This window comes from Neovison vison, chromosome 5, assembly GCF_020171115.1.
Source record: "Neovison vison isolate M4711 chromosome 5, ASM_NN_V1, whole genome shotgun sequence".
Lineage (NCBI taxonomy): Eukaryota > Metazoa > Chordata > Mammalia > Carnivora > Mustelidae > Neogale > Neogale vison.
In genome coordinates, this window is record NC_058095.1 from 122,346,877 (window position 1) to 122,371,977 (window position 25,101).

Sequence of the window (25,101 nt, forward strand, 5' to 3'; positions counted from 1 at the left end):
CCCACCACCTGGTACACCGACCTCCCACCCCCCCCCCCCCCCCCCCCGCCACTTCAAACCCCTAATGCTTCTCTTTCTTCTCTCTTGCATTGTTTCCAATTAAACAAATTCTGCCATCCTTAGTTTTGTTCCTTTCTGTGTAACGTGTCTTTGTTCTCTGGCTATGTTTAAAATTTCTCATTGTTACTGGTTTTGAACATCATATTATATTATGACTTTTGGCATTTTTCTTCATGTTTGTTGTGCATGGGGTTTGTTGAGCTTGCATTGGGGTTCTATGGTTTAATGAAGAATGGAAAACCTTTGGTCATTATTACCTCAGGTATCTTCTCAGCTTTATACCTCCTTTCTTTATGAGACTTTGATTATAAATATCCTTGGCCACTTGAGGTCACTAATTCATCCTCTTTTCCCTTTTTAATATCCTTTTTCTCTCTGTGTATTTCATTATGGGAAGCTTCTCTTACAGTATCTTCAGATTTACTAATCTTTTCTTCCTCAAAGTCTATCTGATACTAATCTCATTCATTGTAGTAGTTTTCTTCTCAGACATGATAGATTTTATCAGTGAAGTTTGAAAGGTTTTAAAAAATATTTTACATGTTTCTACTTAAATTTGTGATTACAGTTACAATAACTGTCCTAATGTCTTCCTGCTAATCCTTAATCTGTGTTACTTCTGGGACCATTTATTAATTGACTTTTCCCTCTTTATGAGTCATGTTTTTCTGCCTCTTTGTTTGCCTCATAATCTTTGATTAGATGCCAAGCAATATGAACTTTAACTTGAGTTCTAGATATGTTTGTATTTCTATAAGTCTTCTTGAAATTTTTTCTGGGATACAATCAGGGTTCTTGGAAACAGTTTGATCCTCTTATGATTTGTTGGGCTAGACCAGAGCAATATTTAGTCTGAGCCTAATTATCCCCTGCTGCTAGGGAAAAACACTTCAGATTAAACATTTCTAATGTTCCATGATAATAATGTTTGCAAGTGTCACTGTTGTGGAAAAGGAATTATTACTGGCCTTCTTTGAGCATTGTTAACTGCCCCCTCTAATCATTTAGGATGGTTCTTGTCTCAGGTTTGTGTAGTTTCCTTGTAGACAGGTGCTGAATATTTGAGGTGGATTTCATGAAGATCTCCTGATTTTTGTGTGTGTTTAGCTTTTTCTTCTTTGAAACCTTGCCCTGTGAGGCCTTGCCCCTTTGGTGTCCTTAGACTCTCAATCAGACTCTGTCACCTCAACTCAGGAAGTGCAGGTGAAGGGGATTAAGACTGCACTTATGATGATGAGCACTGGGTAACGATGCATAGAGTTGCTGAATCACTATATTTACACCTGAAATTAATATAATACTGTATGTTAACTATGCTGGAATTATACAAAAAAATTTATTTTTTAAAAGATTTTATTTGAGAGAGAGCATGAACGGTGGTAGGGGTAGATGGACAAGTAGACTCCCTGCTGAGTAGGGAGCCTGACATGGGACTCAGTCCTAGTACCCTGAGATCACGACCTGAGCTAAAGGCAGACACTTAACCAACTGAGCCACCCAGGCACCCCTAAAAGAAAAAACTTAAAAAAAAATCTTTGTGGAAAGATACACACACACACACACACACACACACATATATTACTGGAAATGAGAATTGACTCAAGGATATTTTTTCATGGGGGATCTTTGTGTATCTCACAGAGGATGAGTTCATTTCAATTTTGGAGTTTGGATTTAACCTTTTGCCTAAATTATAGTATCAAAATTCTGTTGTTCATTTGATACACTTAGTAGGAAAATAATTATAGCCACTAGGTAGAAAAAGTAAGTGTGCGTGTATTTTGTACACCACTTTATAACTAGTAGAGATGACAGGCACACAGAGAGTGTCCCTTTAAATAACTAGTAGAGATCCTTGGCACAGAGATGGCGCTACTTTAGATAAGTATCCTTTGACAACACTACAGTGACCCTTCACTCTATAAAAGCTGTGGATTCAGCTCCAGACTGAATGCAGAATAGTACCTAGATCATCTGTCTACCCACTCCCTCTGTCAGTAAGTTACCCTGAAAAAAAATTTGTGTAAGTGGTATGCAGTGGCTTTGCTTTTCAGTCTCAAACTGCCTTTTCAATTCAGAAGATACTTTGCTGACCCTTCTCTATCTTCCACTATTCATCCATTGATAAACACTTTGGTTCTTTCTATATCTTGGTTATTGTGAATAAAGCAGCAATAAACATAGAGGTGAATATATCTTTTCAAATTAATGTTTTCATTTCTAGAGATTAAAAACCCAGAAGTAGAATTATTAGATCATATGGTGATTCTATTTTTAGTTTTCTGGGGAGCTCCATACTGCTTCCCATAGTGGCTGCACCAGTTTACATTCCCAACAACAGTGCATGAAGTTTCCCTTTTCTCCACACCCTCACTAATACTTGTTATTTCTTGGCTTTCTGATAATAGCCATTCTGACAAGTATGAAGTAATATCACATTATGATTTTGATTTGCATTTCCCTGCTGATCAGTGATGTTGAGAATTTTTTCATGTACTTGTTGGCCATCTCTATGTCTTCTTTGAAAAAAAAAAAGTCTACTTGGATCCACTTCCTATTTTTAAGTTAGATTGTTTAGGGTTTTTTGTCTTTGAGTTGGAGGAGTTCATTATATAATTCCAGTATTAGCCCTTTATTAGATATATGATTTGTACATATCTAACCTCATTCAGTAGGTTGCCTTTTTATTTTGCTGTTTCCTTTGCTTGTGCAAAAGCTTTTTAGTTTAGTTTATTTGACAGAGAAAGAGCACAAGCAGGGGAAACAAGAGGCAGAGGGAGAGGGAGAAGTAGACTTCCTGCTGAGCAAGGATCCTGATGTGGGACTCGATCCTAGGACCCTGGTATCATGACCTGAGCCAAAGGCAGACTTTTAACTGACTGAGCCACCCAGGCACCCCCATGGATTGATTTCTGAACTCTGTTTTGTTCCATCGACCTATGGGGCTGTTTTTATTCCAATACCATAGTATTTGGTTACTAAAGCTTTGTAATATAGTTTGAAATTTCAGAGGCATGATACCTTTAGTATTATTCTCTCTCAAGATCGCTTTAGCAATATTGGATCTTTTGTGGTTCCATACAAATTTTAAAGCTGTCCTATTTCTATGAAAAATGCCATTTAACTTTGATAGCGAGCACATCGAGTCTATAGATTGCTTTGGGTAATAGTATTTGTAACAATATTAATTCATCCAATTAGGAAGATAGGGCTGTGTTGCTATAAACTGCCCTCTAAGAACTGATTTTAGCATTGTTTTTCCATTTTCATTTGTCTCAAGGTTTCTCCTTTGATTTCTAGTTGACTCATTGGTTGTTCAATAGCATGTTGTTTAATCTCCACACATTTGTAATCTTTTCCAGGTTTTTTTTTTTTCTGTGATTGATTGATTTTTACTTTTATGCTATTGTGGTCTGAAAAGGTGTTTGATATGATTTCAGTCTTCTTAAAATTGTTGAGACTTTTTTGTTGCCTAACATGATCGATCCTGGAGAATCTTCTGTGTGCACTTGAGAAGAATACATATTATTATGCTTTTGATTAGAATGTTCTGTAAATATGTTAAGTCCATCTGATCTAATGTGTCACTGAAGGCCAATGTTTCCTTACTGCTTTTCTGTCTGGATGATCTATCCATTGATTTAAGTAGGGTATTAAAGTCCTCTGATGTTATTGTATTGCTGCTGACTTCTCCCTATAATTCTTTTTTTTTTCAATTTATTTATTTTCACAAAAACAGTATTCATTATTTTTTTTCCAATGTATTTATTTTCAGAAAAACAGTATTCATTATTTTTTCACCACACCCAGTGCTCCATGCAAGCCGTGCCCTCTATAATACCCACCATCTGGTACCCCAACTTCTCACCTGCCCCGCCACTTCAAACCCCTCAGATTGTTTTTCAGAGTCCATAGTCTCTCATGATTCACCTCCCCTTCCAATTTCCCCCAACTCCCTTCTCCTCTCTAACTTCCCATGTCCTCCATGCTATTTGTTATGCTCCACAAATAAGTGAAACCATATGATAATTGACTCTCTCTGCTTGACTTAGATGTGGTCCATATACACTATGGAGTATTATGCCTCCATCAGAAAGGATGAATACCCAACTTTTGTAGCAACATGGACGGGACTGGAAGAGATTATGCTGAGTGAAATAAGTCTCCCTTTAATTCTGTTTAATATGTGCTTTATATATTTAGGTGCTTCTGTGTTGAGTGCTTAAGTATTTGCAAATGTTTTAGCTTCTTACTAGATTGACCCTTTTATCATTATTTAGTGCCCACCTTTGCTTTAAAGTCAATTTTCTCAGATATCAGTATAGGTGCCCTGTATTTCCTTGGTTTCCATGTGCATGAAAATCTTTTTCCATCCCTTCATTTTCAATTTGTTTATCCTTACATTTGAGATAAGTCTTTTGTAGGCAACATATAGATGGGTCTTGTTTTTTTATTTGTTTATCCACTCTATGACTTTTGATTAGAGAATTTAGTACACTAACATTTAAAGTAATTATAGATAAGTACATACTTATTATCATTTTGTTCATTGTTTTGTAACTACTTTGTAATTCCTCTCTGATCCTTTCTTCTCTTGTTCTCTTGCCTTGTAGTTTAATTGCCTCTTTTTAGTGTTATGTTTAGATTTCATTCTCATTATTTTTTAGGTATTTACATTGGTGTTTGCTTCTTGGTTACCACAAGGCTATTATATATCAGCCTACATATATACTAGTCTATCCTTAGTTGATAACAAGTTTGAATACATTATAAAATACATTTTATAATTTTACTCCCCCTTTCTGATTTTGTTTTTGATGTCACATTTTATATCTCTTTATTTTTTATGTTCATTAATGAATTGTAGTTATAGTTATTTTTACTACTTCTGTCTTTTAGCCTTCGTGTTAGCTTATAGGTGATTATAAGTCCACTACCTTAACTATATATTTACTTTTACCAGTAAGATTTTTACTTTCATATGTTTTCATGTTACTAATTAGTGTCCTCTCTTTTCAACTTAACAAAGTCCCCTTAATATTTATTGTAAGGCTGATTAACTCCTTTAGGTTTTGCTTGTCTGGAAAATTCTTTATCTCTCCTTCAATTCTGAATGAAACTGGGTAGAGTATTCTTAGGTGGGAGTTTACTGCTTTCAACACTTTGAAAGTATTATGGCTTTGTCTTCTGGACAGCAAAGTTTCTGCTAAGAAATCTGCTTATATTCTTAAGGTGGTTTCCTTGTATGTAGAAAGTCGTTTTTCTCTGCTGCTTTTAAGATTCTTTTTATTTTCAACTTTTAATGTTTTAATTATAATGCATCTTAATGTAGATGTCTTTGGGTTCATGTTTTTGGAACTCTGTGGACTTCCTGGATCTGGATATGTTTCCTTCTTCCCCAAGTTAGGCAAGTTTTCAACCATTATTTCTTCATTGAGTTTTCTGTTTCTTTCTTTCTCTTCTCCTTCTGGGACCCCTATAAGGCAAATATTGTTCCACTTGACATTGTCCTAGTGGTTCCTTAAACTATCTTCATTTTTAAAAAATTCTTTTTACTTTATGCTGTTCTGTTTGAGTTCTTTCTAACCTGTCTTCCAGGGCATTGATCCTTTCTTTTGCTTCATCTAGTCTCCTATTGAACCCCTCTAGTGTATCTTTTATTTCAGTTATTGTATTCTTCAGCTCTGTGACTTGGTCCTTACCTATATTTTTTATCTATTTGTTGAAGCTCTCCCTGGATTCATGTATTCTTCTATTTATCTATTCTTCTGAGAGGTGAACATTTTTATGACCATTACTTTGAACTCATGTCAATTACTTATCTCCATTATACATTTTTACCTCCTCATTGGTTATTTTTTTATTCTTGCCTTTTTTTTTTTACCCATTATGATTTTGTCAAATCTTTTCTTATTCACCCATATCTATTCTACTCATTACTGTCTTTTAGGCAATATATTTGTAATAGAACTATTTATTTCTATATTTTTCCCTTAACTCTATAAGTTTCCTTATGTTTGCATCTCAGTCTAATTTTTTATTCTCAGTCTAATTTTGAGCTCTTTTTATATTGTGTTAACTTTTGTGTTTCTGCAGCACTTATGTAATGCTGCTTTTCTTAGATGATACTTTATCCCATGCTGCATTCTTTGTGTCTCTTCTGTATTTGTTGTTTTTCTTTGCTCATTTTGGTTCATTCTTTCCTTCAAATGTGTTTATAGGATGTTTGCAGAAGTGCCATACCATTACTTTTCACTTGCCTCTCTGATACAGGCATATTCATCCAAACTTTATATTTGTTTTGATGAAATGTGAGAGATGTTTTTGATACTCCTCTTATTTGGGACTAATCCACCTTTTCCTACCCCACTTACCACTTCTTTCTGTTCATTTTCCTGAGGCCTGGCATTTCTGGAGACTACAAGGAGAGCTGGGATGAAGCTGGGTTCTTCTGAGACTTTAGTCTTTCTTCGAAGACCCAGTTATTTTTTTGTTAACAGAACCCACTCTGTCAACAGGAGTATAACTTTGGTTGGAAAGGGAGCTTAGTCTTCAATTCTTTAGCTTTTACCAAGAAGACATTTCCTGTAGTAGACCAGACTACCACCTTTATCCACCACCTTTGGAAATGAGAATAGTTGGAAGGAGTTTTGCTTGGTGTTTGGGCCGTGGAAGTTAAGCCACTCTTTCCTTTTGGGAACTAAGGTACTTGGAAAAAGCATGAGCGCTGATCTGCTCTTGGATTTTGTTAACTTTTACAAGGGTGAGCCTTCACAGGGGAATGTCTTCAGATTTCCAGCTCTGGTTGTTATTGCTTGGGAAAGTGAACCTAAATCAGTATTAAGAAGTCCGCTACCTTGCAACTACATGCTCGTCCTCCTTTGCAATTTTTTCACTAGTGGGGACAAATTTGTCTCCATATACTGATTCTTTTGCCTTATTTTTTTTGACATATTCAGAACCTGATTAAGAAAAAGATATTATTCTTTGGCCCTTTATTGTCTCCCTCATCTCCTTCTCTGATAATGTAATGTCCTATAGAATGAGAAGCCCTGGATTTCCCTCTTATCTCTGTTGTAGTTCACAAAGTGGTTGTCGGAGCTTCTATTCATGGGATCTTGCCCCCAGATCTTTCTCATTTTTAACTGTTTTTCCTCCAAATTCAGAAAATTTGGAAGATATTAATGAGTATTTTGTTCACTTACCTCTTTTTTTTCCATCCTGTTTTAGCAGGGATGGGAGCAGTGGAAGGAACTGAACACTATGCAAACCTAGAACCTCCTATCCCTTGTTTTGGCTATTATATTTTATAATGTAAGGCATAAAATTGTAACTCTTCACTTTTTGACTGCTACTGCTACATTTTTACTGGATCTTATTATACATTGTGCATTTTATTGGCTACTGGATTCAAAGAATTCTGTAAGCTTTTCCAAAATTTCCCAGATGTTACAAAGGATAGAGAAGTTTTAAGTACACATTTATTCATAAAAATACTCTGGATATAATTTCCTAAGTCTTGTGAAACTCATCATATCACAAACTTCAGTGAAATAATTGTGCCACAGAAATAGAGGTAGGCATTTTTTGTTCTAGATCATCTAAGCAAGATAATCTTGGCTTTTCCTTATTTTACTTCCCTAATTGTTTCACGGAAGTGTAGGAACTAATCTCAAAAAGACCTCTTCTAACTTTACCTTAATATTTTTAGATTTTGGAATAAGCTGGTGTCAAAGATTATTTTAAATAATTGGCGAGTAGTGGCTACAGAATAAGTAACACTCTAATTAGACTCTCATGGAAGGCTTAATCTGTGCCAGACTCACCTAGGAGTCCTATTACCCAAAAGGTAACTTATTAATGCTAATTATGATTTATTTTTACCCTAACTGTAGGGGCTCTAATAACAATAGAGCAACATTAAGCAAATAAGACACAGGAAGGGTAGCATAACAAATAAATGAAGGTCCCCTATCACCTTTGTTTGGCCTCTTGAATTTGTTGCTGTTTTTTCAGGTACCAGTTTTATCATTAGTGTTGGGAAATACAAAAGTCTCCCTGAGCTTCTAAGAGACCTTTCCTGTTAATTTTCTAAGGTAATTTAGAACAAGAAGCACGTGAAGTTACTGCAGTGTTCTAAGAATTTCTGTATATAATACAGAATATTTCACAGGAAACAAGTCAGCAACAATTCAGCTGTATCTCTTCAGAATATGAGAAGATAAATGAAATGATGACAATATGGGTAATTTGATCACCATGATCACTAGGCAAGCTAGTTAACAATCAAGCCATCACAAAAGACTACAAAGGGAAAAAATTGCTTTTTGTGTTCAACTTCTGCTGTCTGAAGTATGAATGTATCCCAGTGGGTGGATAAATGGTTGAATATTAATCATCCTTGCCTGTCTGGCAAAGCTTCCTGGCTTTCTTGGCTGTGACTGGTACACTAGTTAGCTTGTTTTCTAGACTGGCAGCTGCCCATCCCCTGGAGAAGCACTCATGCATCTCTTTCCCTGCCTAAGGGAAAGTTTTACTTTTCCAAGTTTTATCTCTTATACTTAAATCAGTGAAAGCAAAGCCCACTCACTAATGCCTGTGTCTCCATCTCATTCATCAGGCTTTAGCCTGACATGCTGGGCTGTCTTAGTACAGTTTATTATTACCATTCTTGGCCTGTGTTGCCCTAAGCAAAATCTAGCCAAAAGCTTAATAACACTTCCAGCTAGCTTCTCAGTATCCTATTGTTTATTTTCACACATTGGTTATGTTTATCACTATAACACAGTGTCTTGTACATAGTGTACACTCAGAAATGTCTTACTCCATGAATAATAATAGAAATTAGAATAGATTTTATGATCATTTTTATATATAATATAAATACAAACAAAATCTTTCTTGCTGTGTATTCTGAGAAGCAAAAGTATATTTTTTAGTAAACAAGGGTATTCATTTGCATTTTATAAAATTAAAAAAATCCTTGTTTTCCTAATTCTGTCTAGGAATTAAGAAAAAAAAGTGTGTCCTGATTTGGTTATATTTTTTTTTTAAGATTTTATTTGTATATTTGAAAGAGAAAATGAGCAAGAGAGAGCAGAGCACGAAGGAAAGGGAGAAACAGACTCCAGGTTGAGCAGGGAGCCCTGACATGGGACTTGATCCCAGGACCTGAGATCATGACCTGAGCTGAAGGCAAATGCTTAACAAACTGAATCATCCAGGTGCCCAATTTGATAATATTTCTAAATGAAGTAGGACTTACAACATTTACCTGGATCATCACTTTTATCATCTTTCACCTATCATCTGTCACCTTTATTTTAGCTTCTGCTTTACACTGCAGATTTTTTTTTTGTAAGGAAATAAATTGAAATGGAATAAGTCAATGTAAAGAAACTACATTTACTTTAATAACCAAAGACATCCTTTAGGATATTCTAAATTTGTATGGTATTTCTGAAATTAAATTTATTTTACCAAAATGAGAAAAATGCTTGAGAGTGCCTTCAAAATCTGACAAATAGGCAACAATTTATAATTGTTAAACTTAGAAGAATAATGATTTTTTTTTGTTAGAAATAGTCAAGAAAAAAAAATCAAGCTTTGATTTTATGCCCTAATCAAGAAAAGCAGCAAAAGTGAGATTAGGAAGGAATGTGTCCAGTCAGAGTGAGAACAGTTCTCCTGTAACCAAAGGTATATGACTTTATTCAAGTAAAACCCAAGAAAAGGTGCAAAAATGTATGAAATGTTTAAGAATAATGTGATAGAGAAAAGGGAACCCTTAGGCACTGTCGGTGGGAGTATGAATTGGTTTAGCAACTATGGAAAGCAGTATGACAGTTTCTAAGAAATTAAAAATAGGACTATTTTATGATTCAGCAATGCCACTTCTGGGTATATATCCAAAGGAAATGAAATTGGAAGAGGTATCCATACTCCCATGTTCACTGTAGCATTATACATGATAACCAAGACATGGAAACAACCTAAATGTCTGCTGGTAGATGAATGGATATAGAAAATGTGGTATGTATATGTACTTATATGAATATATTTATATATGCATATGTGTGTGTATGTATATAATAGGCATATAGGATATAGTATTTCTCAGGCATTAAAAAATAGGAAATCCTGTTATTTGTGATAACATGGATAAACCTAGAGGGCAGTAAGCTAAGTGGAATAAGTCAGACACAAAAGGATGAATACTACCTGGTATCACTTATATGTGGAATCTTAAAAAGCCAAACTTATAGAAACAGAGAGTAGATTGGTGATTGCCAGGGTCTGGGGTAAGGGGAAAGTAGGGGATATTGATCAAACGATGCAAATTTCCAGTTATAAGATGAATGAGTCCTGGGGATATAATGTACAGCATGGTGACTATAGTTAATAATACTGTGTTGTGTACTTGAAAGTTGCTAAAAGAGTAGACCTTGAGTGTTTTCACCCCCCCCACACACACATAAATGGTAACTATGAGATGGTGGGTATGTAACTAACTTTATTGTGTTAATCATTTTGCAATATATACATATATCAAATTATCACATTATACATGTTAAACTTACACAAGTTATAAGTCAATTCTATCTCAATAAAGCTGAAAGAAAAAAAGAAATTGACCTTTCTGAAAAATTAACCCAGAAAAAATCAAATTGACATTAAAGAATGTCTACAGTGATCCAAGGGGAAAAAAATAAATAACATGAATATTTTTGTCACTGTTATCAAAATCATGTTCCGCATCAACAATAGAAAATACTTGTGGAATACCTACAGTATTAATGAAATGAAAACATTAACTCCAGGGATGCCTGGGTGGCTCAGTCAGTTCAGCCCCCAACTCTTGATTTTAGTTTAGCTCATGACCTCATGAGTTGTAGGATCAAGCACTGTGTGGGCTCCACGCACAGTGTGCAGTCTGCTTCTCCTTTGCTCTCTGCTCCTCCCCCCACTTGCTCATTTTCTCTCTCAAAAAAATTAACTCCAAATTTAAGCCACCATGAATATATACAAACATAGGCACATGCATCCAAACACATATACTTGGTTGCAGAAAAAATAAATGTATGTGGAAGAATTTATTCAGTTAAATTCAAGACAAAGGATTTAGTTAGATAACCTTTTATAGTTTTCTAAAATTTCTTGGTTACTAAGAAATCTGGGTGTTAACTTGATGTACTTCACTCATTTATCCAACTGAGTTGAAAGGTTTTTCCAGATTTTTGTTTCTTTGAGGAGGTCATACGGCTCTGCTAATTCTGGACTAGGCTAGGTGTGGAATTAAAAGCAAATGCAAATGCTGACACTTTCAGATTCAAAATCTGTAGTTTCCAACCTAGTGCGGTCTATGGAATTAGAGCTGCTTTATTTTCTGGAGTTCTAGGTCAAATTATTTTTGAAGGACATAAACTGATTAATACAAATAGTTTTTCTTCAGAAATTTCTAACAAATTGGATACCTTCATTTTAACTAATAATATAGGTAATGTATCAGTTTCCTATTGCTACTGTAATAAATTATCACAAACTCAGTAGTTTAAAACAATGCAAAAATGTTTCATATGTCTCTGAATATCAGATGTTCAAAATGGGTTCACTAAAACTAATTTGTTCATAGGGCAGTGTTGCTTCTGAAGGTTCTAGTAATTTTATAGTGGACAAATCTAGGCAGGTATAATGTTGATCATAAATAATGAGTCATATTGTTCTTTATTATTTATCCTAATATGATGTTCTAAGAAAGTTATAACCTGTTTTGTGGTATTCTTGCCAAAAAAAAAAAAAGATGACCTTAATACAATCTTGAGAAAACAGAAGGCAAGCGAGAATTAGGGGATATTTTTAAGGGAGAAAAGAGCTAATTAATGCTCTTCAACCATGTTAAGGTCATGAATGACAAAGATGAAAGAACTCTGACAGGTTTAAAGACATTAAAAAGGCATGACAATTAAATGTAATGTAGGATTCTGGTCCAGAAAAAGAAGAAAAGGGAGAAAGCAAATTAGATGCAAATAATATCTGTAGTTTTATAGTACTGTATCAATATTATTCATGTAATTATTCAAAATTATATGAAATGTTAACATTAAGGCAAACTGCGTAAAGTGAGAACTCTGTATTATATTTGCAACTTTTCTGTAAGCCACAATCATTTCAAAATTTAGAAAAATCTTTTAAATACCTTCTTCAATGCTATCAAAATACCGAAGTAGCTTGCAGTTAACCCACTGCCCCAGATCCCATTTTCCATGGTTATTACATGGATGAAGCTGTGTCTTTTCTGATGATTTTCCTATCAAAATATTCTACTTACTTCCATTTCGTGACCCGGTATAAGGTCAAGATGTTGGGAGCTATCGCATTTCTCCTGTATACTTAACCCACCATTAAATTAACTTGTACTGTGGCAAGATGATTACTCTTTACAGTCTAAACCAGCAGGTTATGCATAGATGTGACTCACATGGAGAATAAAATGTAATTTAAAAAATGATAATTTTTAGTATTAATTAAAACTTCTAATAATAAATATTAATGCCAGTATTCCTTTAAACAGGTTTATTTAAGAGGTTTATTTGAACACCAGCCATCCTTCTGTTATTCACCTTTGCTCAGTATTAGCATTGTCTGTATCTAGGCCTGAGTGGCCATATTAGATATTACTCTTCTGGAACCTATTATGTCTGCAACTCTGGGGTACAGGATAATAAATCATTGTGGATCATTACTCTGTTTTGGGAGGTTTTTTTGTGGCATTCTCACAAAACAGGACTTTTTGTTTTTCTGTTCATCTTGCTTAGTCTGTTAGCTAAAGAAATGACATATATTTTTTAAAATATCCCTGGTTTAGTCATTTAAAATAAAGCATATCAGAGAGGAGGTGGGTGGGGGAACAGGTGAAATCGGTGAAGGGGATGGGGATTAAGAGCACACTTAATGATGAGCACTGAATAATGGTCTTCAGAATTGTTGAATCACTATATTATATACCTGAAACTATTATAACACTGTATGTTAACTATACTGGAATTAAAATAAACTACTTAATGAAAACAAACAAACAAACAACAGATCAGGAGCAGATTTCTTGTATGTTCCACCTAACTTCTTTGCTCTTACTGTACGGAAGCAAATAATTACCAAAAGGGAAGAAATAAGATCTTTCTGTAGTCATCAACTTTCTGACACATAGCTTTTGTTTTGAAACTAAAGCTTGGATCGCTACAGATTTTTATAGGGAAGGTTTATAAGTGACACCTTTTCTCTTCTGGCTCTCTTAATGACAGGATTAGCTGGCTTTTTAGCTCCTAGCCAAACCAGGTTCTCATTGAAGCTACTGTCCATTGTAATTTAAGCTCGTTGGAGTATAACTTTTAATCCACATTTAAGCTGCCAATATTAAGTTTTTAGAGGAAAATGTAAAGTTAATTTTCACAGCAGTCTTAAAAAAAAAATCAGTGAGTTTTACTGGGCCTTTAGTTCTTTCCTAAAAATGAAGTTAGTAATTCTCTCAGTTATTTCCCAAAGTTCTGTGAAGAGCAAACCATCATCAGCAGGGAACGTAACATAAGAGCATTAATACTGAAGAGTGACAAATAACCACACACTTATGATTAAGTGTCTTGAAATTTCATGTCACTTGAGGGAAATCCATGATCCTTCTATGTCTCCTAATGTTCTTAAACATGAGGAGGTGGTTTTGCGAGATAGATTTATGTTCAGAAGCTTTTAAATATGTCCTCAAGAAGCAGGGCAGGGAGGGGCACAGTACTCTACAAAGAGCCCCGACAAGGTTGTATGAGCAATACGCCTAGGTGTCCTATCTTCCATACCTCGCCGTATTTCCCCTCTTATGGTGCTAATTTACTCTGCACTCTATTCCAGCCCCTCTTTACAGATTGTGAACCCTTTTTGGAAGGGAATTTTCCTTATTCATCTTTAGAACATATTTAATGCATAGCCCACTACTCTGCATATAGTAAGTGTTCAGTAAATATTGGTTGAATTCAGGTAAGGAAATATAGCCTTTAAATTTTCACAAGCCCCTTAAAAAGTCATTTTTTAAGATATGAAAGTGGGGTGCCTGGGTGGATCATTTGGTTAAGTAACTGTCTTCAGCTCAAGTCATGATCCTGGAGTCCCAGGATCGAGTCCCTCATTGAGTCCTGCATTGGGCTGCCTGCTTAGTGGGGAGTCTGCTTCTCCCTCTGACCCTCCCTCCTCTCATGCTCTCTCTCCCTCTCTCATTCTCTCTCTCAGATAAATAAATAAAATCTTTTTTAAAAAAATCTGAAAGAGTAGAGAGTGTGTGTGTGTGTGTGTTTGTGAAGAAGATCAAGCCAGGAGAGAAAACTGTCTATACAGATGCTGTGTATGAGGAGACTGAGCCATGTGTTTTTCTAGGCAGTACTATTTAGGGGAGCAGTTCTCAACCAGGGGTGATTCTGTTTCTCTAAGGAGGCCATTGGCAATGTCTGAGGACAGTTTTTAATTGCCATGAGTTGTGGAGTATGCAGGGCTGCTACTAACATATAATGGGTAGAGACCAGGGATGCTGCTAAAAGCTCTGGAATGTACAGAACAAATAATTATCTGGCTTAAAATTTCAACAGTTCCAAAGCTGAGAAACTCTGGTATAGATCAAACCAAGCTGGGGTCAGTATGATAAAACAGAGATTTTATTAGGACATCGCCCTTCTCCAAATAAATGTAAAATTATTTTATAACGTTCTTGCTTCTTCTTAAGTATGTATCTTTCTCACTTGCACTCCTATGTCACATAACAGTATTATTGTGAAAATGAAAATCTTTGCCTTTAAACTTAGAGTAGAAGCAGGACCTGGAATAGCTTTAAGGACTTTCCTATTCTGACATCCTGAATTTTTTCCCTTCTGTGTGATCTTACCATAAAGATGGCTGAGTGGACTTCGTGTATAGCCTTATACATTGGTAGAATGACCAGTTTCTGCCTTTACTTCTACATCTTTTCCTCTTCTGTCTTCTGCTTTTTTCTGGGGTGGGGGGAGGGGGAGAGGGATGGCGGGGGACACAGGGGAGGGAGATGGTGTATCTACTCCAAGATGGTGGGGATAACATAATAAAATTAAAGTTTGAAAAGAGAGTGACACCCAGAACACAATTATAAATGTGAAAACAGGAATAATGTCCACTTTAGCAGGGTGACCAAATTTAACTTGAGTTAGGGATCTCAGTTAATCTGTGTGATATATTATTTTAAATTTATAGAGCATTCACTTCAATGGGTTTAAAAAGTGTCTAATGCAATTGAAATTATGAAATCAGAGATTTGGCTGTCATCTGATTCTGAAGGTCATGGCACAATTAGGCTGAGGAATCCTGGCTTGGAACCTAGAAACCATGAGTTAGTCTAGTAATTTTCTTGGTTTTCCTTATACCCTGGATCTAGGATGACCCAGGACAGAGTCAAACTTCTTGAGCTCTTTGCTAATGCAAACCTTGAGATATTCCTCAGCCAGTCAACCAACCAATAATTAGCTCAAGGTCATTCCTGTACCATGGAATGAACAAGTCGTCAGTATTTAAGGCATAAAACTCATGTTGGTGAAATGCTCAGGCCATTTGACATTACTCTTAGATAATCATCTACTGTACTTGTTGACACATCACCTCTTCCATCCTCAGAGTTCTGACTCAAACCTGTCATAATACAGTAGTTTCCTCAATGATAGGAACAATTTGCCTATGAGCTGAAAAATGCCGTATGATACCCATTATTATCAAGCTACCCATCCTGCAAGCCTAATTCATGGTTATTAAAGTGAACACTTCACGTAGCTCTTTTTGCTTTTAGCTCCTGAATTTTTATTTGTCTATTTTTTTCTGTAGTGAAGAAGTTTCATAGCTCTGCAAAGTCTTAGAACTTTTTTTTTTTTAAATAAACAGGTTGTAAAAGGCAGCTGCATCTAGCTATAAGACATCAAGCAAGTGACCCAGGACTTGTTATTTTTCATCTCAGTTTCTGTAGCTGAGGCAAGGGCTTTTTCTTGGCCTCTACTCAGTGATATACAAAAACCTGAAGCTTTTAACGTGGGAGAGGAAACCGAGAAGGTAAGATTTTGTTTCACAAAGAAATCCCAGGGAGTTACCTTGGGATGCATTATTAATCAGGTCCTCTTGTTGACAGTGCTGGGTTCACTTTGTTGATATTCACCATGTCTGTTGGTAAAAAAAAAAGGGGGGGCGTAGGGGGAAGGATATTGAATAACATCAGTACTCTTACAATCGTTCTCTGTTTCTGCTTTCTATTTGGAAATTTAGTACAGTGCATGGCTGTTTCAGTAATTGTGGTGTAATAAACATCTGTGTAGGATGGTGTAACATGTTTGTTTCTGCAGAACCCCATAGCAAATAACATGTACCTCATCAGCTCTCAGATAACTCTTTGAGATGGCCTATAACTACTGAGCACATATCAGGGAATGTTGTATAATTTATATTCTGATATAGAAAGAAAAAAGTGAAAAAAAATTGAGCAGCTGTTTGAGTAGTTCTTATTTCCTGGTTTCATCAGGAAAGTCTGTGTTTAGCATGTACTTTGAGTTTATAAACACTCCATCTTGCCAATGATACCAAAAAAACCCACACTGTGCAACCTAATTTCTCATATCTTGTCCCTTGTAGAATTTCTAAAGCAAGGACACAGATGCTTCCAGTACAGATCTCCTCTTTATTATCAAGGGGCTTCATTCTTTTAAATTGCCTCCATGGAGATTCCTTGATCTGGGACTGGACTGGCTACATAATTGGCCAGGTGCAGTGACAAATGACAATGAGAGGCCCCTTGGTTAAAAATTGTGAAGAGAGGCACCTGGATGGCTCAGTTGGTTAAGGATCCAGCTCTTGATTTCCACTCAGGTCATGATCTCGGGGTCTTGGGATGGAGCCCCGCTTTGGGCTCTGTGCTCAGAAGGAGTCTGCTTGATATTCTCTCTCCTCCTCTCCCAGAGCTGCCCTCCCCAGCAACCAATAATAAATAAATAAATCTTTAAATATAAATACATAAAAATAGAAATTATGAAGAATTTTGCGAGGGCAACAGCAGGGCATTATGCCAAGCATGGAATCCTCTGTGGCCACTCAGCCTCCACAACCACAAAGTTCATCTGCAAAGCTGGCATACCTAATAAGACCCATGCCCATGAAGGTTACTTAGAAATGATACCCAGTAGATAGCCATTCTACACAAGGAAAGCCCTATACATACCATTTTTTTAAATAAAGTTCTCCGTATTGTTTTCTAATGCTTCCAATGGTCTTGAAAAGCACAAATCTGTCACTGTAGATTAGTTTGAATCATAGAATATGTACATAGAATATGTAAAAACATAGAATATGTACATTTGTTTAGCCTTTTTCTCTCAGCATAATGATTTTGAAGGTCACTTGTTTTGCTCCATGTATTAATATTTCATTCCTTTTTATTGATGATCAGTATTCCTTTTGGTAATTTTTTATCCATCACATGCTAATAGACATGCCTGTTTTCTTTGGTGTTTGGCTCTGATGTGTAAAGCCACTATGAATACCATATGTTTTTTAATTTCTTGGGTGAATACCTGGGATAAGAATAGTTGAGTTACATAGTAGTTACACATTTAAATTTGTAAGGTAGTGGCAAATTATTTCCTAAAGTGGTTGTTGAATCTTATATTCCCACCAGCAGTGTGTGAAGGTGATGTAGAAAATGTTGGGATTTGGAGCCAAAGGCCAAGAAAGAATTTTCTTGAGACATCCTCAGGGAAAAAAGGTGGTTTTATTAAAAAATGGGGACAGGACCCATGAGCAGAAAGAGCTGCGCCGGGGTTGTGACAGGTGACTGATTATATATTTTCAAATTGGGAGGGGACACCACAAGCCCCCAAGGGGCACCACAAGACTCCAAGCTATTTTGGAAACAAAGTTTCTGGAACCTTGAGGGGGCTACCTATTGTTAGAAAACCGTCATTTATTACTGTTAGTAAACCCTCGGGCACAGACCCTTCAGATGTACATCAGTGGGCCTTATGCTTGGAAGATGTTTGCTAACATGTATCTTGGGGAATAGAGATAAAGGAAGTTCCAAAGGAATTTTTATATGTTAAAGTAGACTCACAGGATCCTGGGGGTCAGGCTTTGTCTTGATGTGTCAATATCAAGACAGATGAGCTCATAGAGGAAGGTCACTCTACCTGTTTCAAGGACTTGCCAGTGGGCTATAGGCAATAAGGAGATTTAATTTTTTTCATTTGCCTTTGTTTCCCACATCAAAGGTTCTAGTTGTTCCATTTACTCAAAATACTTGTTATGGTCAGAAAAGACCAACTCACACGATATTTAATTCTCTTCTAATATTACCTTTAATTTATTTGTAGGGAATTTCTCAGGGAATTCTGATTTTTGTTTTCAAAATTTTATTATGAAAGTTTCAGGCAGAAAAGTTGAAAAAATGTACAGTAAGCACTCATATATATATACAATCTAAATCTAGTAATTATTATTTTGTTGTGATTGCTTTATCACCTATCTATACATTTATCTCCATCTCAATTATCACCACTCAATTTTTCAAGGGATGAAAGAATATGTAAGCATAATGGGGACTAACACAGATTTCAGACACAGATTATCATCCAATAAAAACTATGTTTTCTTTTAAGATTTTTTGCTTATAGCTGATATTTTCTTGTTAGATTAAAAAAATCTAATCTAGAACATAATTTGGAGATCATGTAGTTCTTAACATCATCATTTTCTTCATTACACAAATGAGGAATCTATGGCCAAATCAAATGATTTGTGGAAGATAATAAGGTTAATCATGAATCAGATTTTATGATTTCTAGATCAACATTCTGTGTGCAAATCCACATTTTCTCACAATACTAATGTTTCATATTTTAAATGAATAAAATGTGTTCCAATTACTGAGTTGTAAAAAATTATTTTGCAGTCCATTTATGAAGATATAATTCTGTATTATAATTATATACAAAAGCCTGCACTTTTAAAGTTAAAAGCAATATTAGTATTCTCTGTTTTTTTCCAACCCTAATGTCCGTTTGAACCCTGACTCTGGAGCGAGTGGGTTAGTACTTTGAAAAAATATTTAAGGCAGTTCAGTTATTTTTCCTAATTTTCTTTATTTGGAGTGAAACATTAAGTATATAAATAACCCATATTTTTTGCTCCCTGTCTCTGTTTACCAATTTTTGGAACTTTTATCTTCATACCCGCAACTCCATCAGGGGATTTTTCAGATGAAGGAAGAGGACATGGAACTTAGAGAAGTCCAATTTTATTTGCTAATAAGAAGGAATTTGAAAGTAATGGTTAAAATTGGATTTTTAAGCTATCAGTGGATGTAATTTATTCCATCATGCCAGGTCCCCATTTGCCTTCTCTTTATTGCAGGTAATTGAGAATTAGTCACGTTTGTTATTTTTAGCACTCCCTGATTTTGTCTGGAAATGGAAATGAAGTTACAAAAACAAGTAAAGAAAAGCTACCTAAAATATTTTTTAAATCACCACTCCTGATTCAGTGAGCCAGGAAATATTAGGAGACTTGGAAAAGGATTGTTCTAAAATAAAAATTAGGTGGGTTTTGTTTGAGTTGATTATTCGTCTAAATTACCAAGATTGAGTGGACTAACTGAGAAGATCTCTTTGCCACACATCCTTAAGTAAGTGTTTTGATGCTAAGAAGACAGCAGGGGACTCTTATTTCATTTATTTTACTACTACTACTTGATTTTGAGAAAAATGAATTTTGGAAGTTTTGGAATAGGGCTTTTAACTTGCTTATTTCTCCCTTAACCTTGAAATTTTATCCATTGACACAAACTGTTTTTTAGAAAAAATATTTCAGATCATTTAAAAATTTGATGGTCAGTAGACAGTTTAATCTGAAGGTGGAAGACTGATTTATATTTCTAGGTACCCTCAAAATAGAAAGTAGAGCTTCCAGTGCTATTTCTTTTAAGGGTTTAAATTCATGTACAGGCTGTTAATCTGAAGGGCATTTGAAGTTTGAATTATAATGCATCAGTCATCCTTGAAAACTCAGGCAATTAATATACACAAATACAAAATTCCCTAAACAATATTTTTGTCCACACTTCATTTATATATGCTTATAGGAGTTACTCATGCTAAACTGCAATTTATCAAATCCTTGGTAACAAAACAAATCATCCTGTCATTTTATACCTAAAAATGTCAATACTAACTTTTTACAAAATGCAGGGATGGCATTTGATTGCGAATACTTAGTGATGCCAGAATTCTCATCCTAATCGTGAGAAGAAAAAATGTTCTATTTTAAGAATCAGTATGCCAGTTAACACGTTATTATTAATATAATAAATTATTTTTTCCTTTGTTAAAAGGATCTTCTGACATCTTGGCAAATTTAACACATCTACCAAGTGGAAGTTACTCATTTATCACCCTAGAGATCAGTATCACTACTTTTAAAAACCTATACTTAAAAACAATATTGTTTTTAAAAACAATAATGGCAATGCCCTATACTCTGTTGTAGATGATGTTCACATTTTACACAAGTGAATTACCATGTGGCAGCCCTCTATTCATGAAAATAGAAAGAACTTCTCAGTAAATAACTTTAAAGAACAATGTCTATTACACACAGGTATCTAGAGGAATTTACAAATGATTTGGCAATGTATTTGGGGGAGGTAAATCTTTGTGTAGGGTATGAGAAAATGGTCCAGTTTCATTCTTCTACATTTGGCTGCTGGGAAATTGGACAGCCCCATGACCTCTGTTACCTAATTCTCAGCTTTAGCTTTCCCTAGCCCTTCACTGCAGGACTCACTCATATTCCCAAATAAGGATAGAAAAAATGGGCAGAGGTGCCTGGCTGGCTCAGTGGAGAACCATGTGACTCTTGATCTTGGATTTGTGCATTCAAGACCTGTGTTGGGTGTAGATATTGCCTTAAAATAAAATCTTAAGGGGCGCCTGGGTGGCTCAGTGGGTTAAGCCGCTGCCTTCGGCTCAGGTCATGATCCCAGGGTCCTGGGATCGAGCCCCACGTCGGGCTCTCTGCTCAGTGGGGAGCCTGCTTCCTCCCCTCCCTCTCTGCCTGCCTCTCTGTCTGCCTCTCTGTCTGCTTGTGATCTCTGTCTGTCAAATAAATGAATAAAATCTTTAAAAAAATAAAAAATAAAATAAAATCTTAAAAAAACAAAAACAAAAATCAGTGACAGCATATTTAGAGAGTTTTGTGGGGGTTTTTTTGGGGGTGGTGGTTATAGTGTCTTTTCCAAAATAAAAAGTAGGTTCCCACTCATGAATATTAGATTCCTTATTATAGAAAAAGTATTCCAAGCTTAAACTCAGTATACATCAGTATACATCAGTATCTGTGAGATACTAATTTGCCTCTGAAGAAAACAGTGTTAGAAATCAGTATATTCTTCAAAATTGCAAGACAATCATGAACTTCTGAATTTGGACTTCTTAACCCCTCAACCTTGACTCCAGGACCTATGAACATGTTAGTTATTTCTTTGATTTGAACCACATCTTTCTTTTTGCTCTTAGAGTCCTCTGAACTTTTGTTGGGTATTTGATTACTATTTTTTCTACTTGGAATTTTGAGTTTCTTTCCACAGAAATTTGAACTTGCCCATTTGATTGGAATGCTGCATTTTTAATTTAGAAATCACAGAACTCATTTCTGCCTGAAGAATCACCAAGGTCATAAAAAGTGTCATAGTTCTAGGATGTACATAAGATCATGACAACTGCTGATATGCTAATAAGAGGATCCTGGGGCCTCTTCTGTTTCATTTTTACTTTGCTCCCTTCCATGATTCTAGGGAGCAATACCATGTCTTTCACTCCAGCTTACTCCTAAGGAGTGCTTAATTTTACACAGCATGGTGGTTATTTTTTTTCCCAGAGTGTCAGAGATTTTTTATCCTTTAGGCGTTTAGTAGAATCACTCCTTATGGGAGTCCTGCCCAACAACCTGATCTAGCAGTCTTTTCAAGTTCTTTCTGTCTTTTCATCCTTATTGCTATCACTGCCTTGTGTTTTATTACTCATTATTTCTTAATTTGTTTATTTGCTTTCTTCCTTCACTAGAACACAAGATCCATGACGTGAGGGACCAGATCTCTTTTATTCACTCCTGTAAAAGAACAGTGGACTCTCAGGACATGCTGGTTGAATGGGAATGGCAGACTAGATATTGACAAAGGAAGGTCTCTAAAATTACAGATGCTAGACATCTCTAAATGTAAAACAATAATAATTAAAATGATATCTTTATTTTGTCTAACTGAAAACATGGAATTATACAGACTAAAGCATCTTAGAAAGAATGTTAAATATTGGGTACCTGGTTGGCTCAGTTGGTTAAGCATCTGACTTTGGCTCAGGTCATGATCCCAGGGTCCTGGATTCTAGCTGTGCATTGCGCTCCTTGCTCAACACCAAGCCTGCTTCTCTCTCACCCTCTGCTCCTCCCTTTTCTTGTGCTCTCTCATGTTCTCTCTAGTTTTAATTTAATTTATTTTAAAGATTTTATTTATTTATTTGACACAGAGAGAGAGATCACAAGTAGGCAGAGAGGCAGGAAGCGAGAGAGGGGGCTGCAGGCTCCCCGCCAAGCAGAGAGGACCCCAAGATCATGACCTGAGCCAAAGGCAGAGGCTCAACCCACTGAGCCACCCAGGTGCCCCTAGTTTTAATTTTAAAAAGAAATGTTAAATATTACAGATATCAATTCTAACAATATTCTAGATATAGCTAATTTGTTAAAAAATATTAACAATCAATAATAATTGTGTAATTTTTAGTATATGTGCTGAGAAAGTGAGCACACTAATTGTGCAATTTTTACTTCTGAACATCATAATATGCTTACAGTCTGGTGAAGATGAAACATTTCCTTGCACTTTTAATGGTGTTTTAATTTAAAGGTACATACATTTTTTGATGACCTTAGAGATAACTTTTTCAGTCATCATGGGTAGTTGCTTCTGGAAGTCTGATTTCTCTTTTTCTGCTGCTGCTACTAGAATGTGCCCTTGACTTTGCTCTCTTCTGAACTGATACTTTTGTTCCTGTTCAGAAATCAAAAATAGCCTGTGAACATTACATCATACATAATTTTTCCACCAAAACATTTGAGGATAACTTAGATTCATTTATTAGAGTTTTATTTTCCCAAATCTTGTAATACCCTAGCATTCTATAGTAACTAACCTTACACTGAATGCCGGAGGACATGCACTAAGCTCTCATTTAAAATCTATTTATGATGTATTTTAAATATTCAATAGAGACTTCTTAAACATGCAGCCTTAGTTTATTGAAAATGGATTTCCTAAACCAGGAGATTGGGTATTTATATCAGGCATTTGTATAAAGATGGGTTTTGCTAATCTCTCATACAAAGGACTGATTATGATGGCCATGTATCATTTAGCAGCGCAGTTATATTTTCTATATTAGAAACTGCTATAGCCCACATATATCACTCTATACTTTGTTTTCCTTTTTAACTTATGCTTGATACATGTTTTTGATTGAATGAAGATTATTAATATGGAAAATTTAAAATTTTCTGCTTTACTGCTCCAATATAATATATTTATATAAGCTGTTTAAAAAGTTCTGAGATTTCTGAAATTAGAAATTTAAGGAACAAGTACCTACCTGCTTTTGGCATTATAGCTATCCTTTTGGAATTACCACACAGAAAGAGATTTATGTTGGCACTTATGGTTCTAAACCAGTAGGAATTTTGCCACCTGGGAGACATTGCCCATTTTTATAGACATTTTGGTTGTCACAACTGGAATGTGTTAATGGGAGCTAACGAGTAGAAGCCAGGGATATACTAAACATTCTGTAACACACAGAGCAGCCCTCTGCAACAAAGAATTATCTGGTTTGAACTGTAAATAGTGCTGAGACAGAGAAACACTGGTTTATACAAAGTTTTAAAAATCAATGTAATTTAATGTATTGAAGTTCTTCAAAAAGGCTAAGATACTCAAAAAATGGGTTTTTTTTAGAGGAAAAAGAGGAATACTAGGGGTAATAAGAAATGAAGACAGGTAATTGAAGAAAAGATTGTGTAGGCTTCTGTAGGCCATTTTAAGAAATTTGGCTTTTACTTTGCATGAGATAAGAACCCATATATGGTATAGAACAGAGGAGAAGCATAATCTACATTATATTTTCACAGGATCCTTTGACTACTATGATAGAGTTCTAAAGCTACTCTCCAAAGTTCCTCCCCCTGTTATTTGATTAGTACTAATCTAGGTACTAATGTAAAGGGACTTTGCAAATGTAATTAAGAGCACAGGCTATAAGATAGTAACATCATCACAGATTACCTGGACATGTCCAATCTAAACACTTGAGACCTTAGTCAGAGGGATGTGGCAAACAAGAGAGGGAGGCAGAGGAGAGATTCAAAATATGGGGGGGATGCCACCCACTATTGGTAGCTTTAAAGGTAGAAAAAAAGCCATAAACCAACGCATATGGGCAGCTTCTGGAGGCTGAGAACCATGCCCAATCAAAAACCAGAAATGAAACAGGGACCTCAGATCTATACTGCATAGAACTAAGTTCCAACATCATCCCAACAACTATGGAAGCATGTTTTTCCCCAAAGCCTCCAGAAAAGAACACAGCCCTGCTGACACCTTAATTCTGGCCTAAACAGAACTGGCTGAGCTAGACTGTGCCTGGACTTTGGACCAGGAAACTGTAAGATAATAAATAGTTGTCTTAAACCATTGATTCTGTGGTAATTTGTTTCAGCTACAATTGTAAACTAATACAGTTACTGTGCTGAGGACTGTAGACTCTAGGAAAGCGAGGGTAAAAATGGAAACAGGTGAGACTGCCTCTCAGTACTACCTGGATGAGAGATGACAGTGACCTAGAGTAAAGTGGTAGCGATGGGAATGAAGAATAGCAGTTGAGTTCTGAATATGTCTTAAAGATAGAG